Source organism: Pteropus vampyrus, unplaced genomic scaffold (assembly GCF_000151845.1).
Source record: "Pteropus vampyrus isolate Shadow unplaced genomic scaffold, Pvam_2.0 Scaffold132, whole genome shotgun sequence".
NCBI lineage: Eukaryota > Metazoa > Chordata > Mammalia > Chiroptera > Pteropodidae > Pteropus > Pteropus vampyrus.
In genome coordinates, this window is record NW_011888913.1 from 1,376,157 (window position 1) to 1,381,500 (window position 5,344).

Genomic DNA, 5,344 nt, shown 5'->3' on the forward strand with positions numbered 1-5,344 from the left:
GCTGAGCGCTCCTCGTGGACCTACACGTTTTGCTCTGCTGCTCTGCGGCCCGGCATCCTGCTCGTGTCCCGAGCCTCGTTTACGCAGATGCTGAAGCAGCCTCTTCCTTCAAAATCCATCCTACTCGCAGGCCCAAGAAAATATTCTAATTAGAATCTGCGATTCTCCCCATTACTTCTCTAGGGCGGAAATAAAAAACTTTCTCCTCTGCTCTCCTAGTTCTGTAGCTGGGGCCCCGCAAATCCGAGTGACAGGAGGCTGACGGATGGGAGGAAAACAGTTTACTGTCACGTGCGGTGAGCAGGAGCCTCGATGGGTGTTTAGGACGTGGGACGCGTACGGCACTTCAACGAAGACGATGCGCCTGCTGAGAAGGGACTAGGGGGTTAGGAGTTTAGGGGTGAGCGCGTAAACGCAGGAGGGAAGCTGAGGGAGGGTGAGCTGTGTTTCCGGAGCGTCCCGGTGCCTTGTGTCCGGTGTGGGGCAGCAGGCGGGGGACCCTCGGGAGGGGACGCGTAGGGCGGGCGGGAGGGTGGAGGCGTCACCCTTTGTCTGCTTCCTCTCAGTCGCCCCCAGGTCCAAACAATCCTTACGCCAGAGCGGCGTGTTTCGGGGCGGCATATTCTGAACTCCTCCGCTTCAGCGTCATCTGTGGACTTGAAGTGGATTCACTGATACCAAACACGTTAAGGCTACCTTCGCCGTCCCATTTTGATGTCCATCTATAAAGGTGTCAGGATGAACGGCTTCGCCACCGTCCTCACGACAGACTAGGGCTCACGACTCCCACAGGGGACAGGCGTGCGGAGCACGGAGCGCTAGCCGCCAGCACTTGGTTTTCACCAGCTATGATGATAGAGATGAAGTCGCTTTTTCATAAGTAACATTTCACAGTGAAAGGACAAAAAAAAAAACGCCACAAGTAAATGGAAAAGCTATTTTTTGGTTTCGACTCAGTTACTACAACCCATAACGCTGAATGCAGCATCTCCCTCGATATGATATTAGCACAAGGACTCTCTAAATATTTTATGAGCTCATCGGAGCCTTACAGAAAATCTCATTTCCGAGTTATCACTAACAGCATATTCTGGCTCTGACACCGTCTCTCTTCCCTGAGAAGATGCAAACTTTAAAGCACATCTTTGCTCTCTATCTCAGCAACATGTGGACGGACATTCTTTGCCAAGATAAGATATTAGGAACAATAAAATCATTTATGAGCCAACCCAACGTATAGGATATGTATACCAATGAAAGTAATAGGAGACATGGCCCGCGAAACACAGAATCACCAAGAAAAAAATAAGCAGCTCTCTCCCTTTAGCTCTGGTTCCAATGTAAAGAGAACTTCAGACAAACCTTTATCCTAATGTTATTTTCAATATAATACTAGATATTTAATTTCATACATACATATATACTAACAATCCTTTTGAAAAATTTGAAAGCACAGAATAATCTAAATTTTGATTAAAATAAGTCCAAATCATAGGTAATTCTTTCGAGCAAGCAGTGACTCAACCTTCCTTTCTGATGAGAACAGAGAAACCTGATAAACAGAACACTTGAGGGCACGACGGCGGCAAGAGGCATTTGACTAATTCTTCCACTCTTTCAAATAAATACCACAGCTGAGCCAAAGTTTCTTTTATCACTAAAAATATGATGAAAAGAAACATTGTTCTTTGTCTCAAAAGCCCACAGTGGGAAGGCAAACGTGCGTGAGAATAAACGCATGTGCTGGGGATCCGCCGGATACTAGCTGACGTGGATCCAGAGGCACAGGAATGACGGGGGCAGAGACGAACTCCTAAAAGAGGGAAAATGAGCTAAGTTTTCGGCTGTTTTTCAGTGGAAGAACTTTAGGGGGAAGGCTGGTCTGCACGTGGGCGGGACACCCGGGAACTGCAAACATTCGGGACGGACGGGCGGGATCTAGGAAACGAGGGTGAACGGTGCGAGAGCGAGGTGAGCTTTGGGGCTGTCATGCAGTGAAAGGCTGGATGACGTGATCGCTTTTGTTTTTTGAGAAAGAGACAGCAGGTTCCTCGAAGATTGTAAAGAGGGCAGTCACGTGATGCGGTATGCATCTGGAAGTACGATCTTGAAGACAGCTGTGCTGCTGCAGACGTAATTAGTTAAAGGACGACCAGGTCATCCTGGAGTAGGCCGGCCCCCATTCTCCTATGACAGACGTCCATAGATGAAAAGGGGCGGTCTGGACACAGACACGCACAGGAGGACTCCACGTGAACAGGGAGGCAGAGATTGGGGTGACACATCTACAGGCCAAGGAGCGCCAAAAGTGGCCGGCAAAGCACCACCAGAAGCCAGCAAAGGGCCCTGGCACAGATTCGCCCTTACAAAGGATCCGACCCTGCTGACACCCCGAGTTTGGACCTCTGGCCTCCAGGACCAGAAGACAGGAAACTTTTGTCGTGGAAGTCATCCTGTCCGTGGCCCTCTGTCCCTGCAGGCAGAGCAAAGCAACTCGTCCTCCGCACCGTGAGTCAGCGGCACGTCTCCCCAGGGCTCTCTCCCCGTTCTAAGGTTAGTTTTCAGAAGCCGTGAAACTGTTTCCTTCCGCCGCCTCCGCAGGGCTGGGTCAATGGGCTCTAACCCTGAATTCTGTGTTCTTCTCATCTCAGCAGAAACTGACTATTTGCATTTGTAGCACGTATCACTTCTCAGAGAGAAAACACCCACTCGCCGACCAGCTCTCCGTGTTTAACACAAAGCTCTTTTTAGGACAGGTTTCATTTATTATCAATGAAGTTTTCCTCTTACATCCTTTTGCTGTTGTTAATAATTTATCCCAGTATTAGAAACGGTTATAGCCTCTGTGACTTGATCTGCCGTGGTTTTTACTTCGGTAAATGTCCAGTCAGCCAGTTCCGTCTCTAGCACCAAAGTGAGCGAGTCCATGACAGCCAACGCCACTTCCCATTTGACCATGGCCCTCATGTAAGACAAGGTTGTGTAAGAGCATCGATGCCTAGGACCACAGAAGGCTCCCCACCCCCCAGAGATGTCCAGTCTTATGAAAGGAAACTGGCGAAAGCAGTTACTAGGACAAGAAATCAAAGTCCTCAAATGTGGCAAAGGACACTTTTTACATGGGCAAACTGGATGGCATAAAATAACGATATTTTATGGTTTTTAAGTTATTGGATGTTCTAAATAACTATTTGTCTCTAGTCATCACTTGTGGCTGAATGTTTTTTCACAGGTTTTGTAGACTTTCATCCACCTTATCACTTCTTCAAGGTCTATATTAAACACCAATTCTTCGATAAATACTTCTCAAACACTAACAGATATTAAAAATAGTAACGGCGCTCTTTAGGTAGCTGAAAATTATTTTCTTACCCATATCGTATTTAATCGTTTTTCTTTTAAAAAAGTATTTTTGGTTGAGTGCAAGACCATTGAATATAGAGGTCAGCATCTCTATTTTCTTTTCCACAATGCCTTGAATGGAGGTGGCACAAGGAAGAAGAGAAATGTAAATTTTCTAATTAATTTATCGTATCGGTCTTGTTTCATATATATTTTTAAAGGTGCTACTTCACAAAATGGAGTTTTTAGAAGAGTTATTTTGTTTTAAAAAACATAAAATCCCAAAAGAAAGTTAAAATTCCTTGTTAAATTACATATTCAGCTGCACAATATCAGAAAAATTTTTGAACATAAAACATTGTATCATAGCATCAAAACACGTTTTTCTATAATTTTCATATTTTTAAAGTTCTTAAAATACAAACTCTGTAAAAGCACTGTAGCGTAAAAACTGGTATCTGTTAGTCCGTCGAGAAATATTTATTGAACATATACAGTAGACGCAAGAATGTTATAAATCATTTTAGTATTCTCCACAATAATTTTCTTGAAACGATACTTTCCCATGAGAATAAATGGCAAAGCCCTTCTGAAATTAGACGGCCCTGATACATGTGGCTGGTGTCATGGTTTTATTGAGGCATAAATGCTGGATTTTTATTTTTATTTTCGAGATCATTTTTCTCTCTTACTCTGGAAGTGACATCTCAGAGTGTGATTGATAGGGTGGCAGGAATAATCAAACGGTGACATGTTTAGCGTGTAATTGAAATAGTGATTCTCTAAGTCCACGGATAATTCTATCGAACTGTTTTTACACACAAATATAGTAATTTTCTGCTTATATAAGACAAAAATGAGTTGAAGATGCAAAGTGTTATGAGCATCACATCAGTCATATATCATCAGAATGTCATTTAAGAAGAATAAATGCGAAGCTGTGTCACGTGGAAGAGACTGGCACGTGCCAAGTATCAACGACAATTGCAGGAGTAAAGGGAGAAGGCAGAGTCTTGGCAAGAAGCTATTGTTAGCCTCAAAAAGTAATTTTTTACTTCAGAGCAACTACAATAGGGTTTGATTGTGTTAATTTTATCAGCTAACGTGACTGACGGTAGACGTACAGCTTTGTCAAAACATCGGCAAGCGTAACAGTTCAACATTTTTGATTGTTGACACAATGCAAAACAGAACGAATCAAAAACGGGGGCCAGAGAGCTTCCTTTTCAGGGAGAAAAAGAAACAGACAAGATAACAGCAGATTATATGTGTTTTATGTTTTATATCGCAAATTAAAAAAATATAGCTTCACACCTAGTAATCCATTTCTGACAAACTATTGTCATCCCAATATTTAATGTTATAGAATTCATTTAAATTCGAGTTGCATCTCAAAATCTCAGTCCATTTATTTGTTTCCAGCATTACTGAGGCAGAATTGACAAATCGAAATTGTGTATATTTAAGGTGTACGAAATGAGGTTTTGAAATACGTATGGGTTGCAAAATCGTCGCCACGGTCAAGCCAACTAACACATCCATGACCTCACACAGTTGCCTTTCCCTTCCTCCTCTACTCCTCCCTCCTTCCTCTTTCTTTCCTTCCATCTTCCTTCCTGCCTCCTTCCTTCACACATATATACAAAAAAGGTGTCCATATATGATAAGAGGAAATCTGGACACCGACACACACAGGAGAACTCACTAGATACAGCGATTTTAAACTGTACTCAGTCAACGTTTGATGACGGGCTGTAAGGGAAACGCATCGGGAGCCCTCTGAGCCTGCACTTATGCTTCAGGGAGACGCCAGGGCAGAGAACAGGTGGGAGGCATCAGGTTGAAGGTTGCAGAACCGGTTCTAGATTTTGTGCTGTCACTGAAGTATTGGTTTTACTCCTAAGCCAGACACTCGATAACATGTATCATCGAATTATTCACAAGAGCCAAAATAAGGAACCAGCCCGAATAACCACTGATGGATGAACAGGTCAAGAAAATG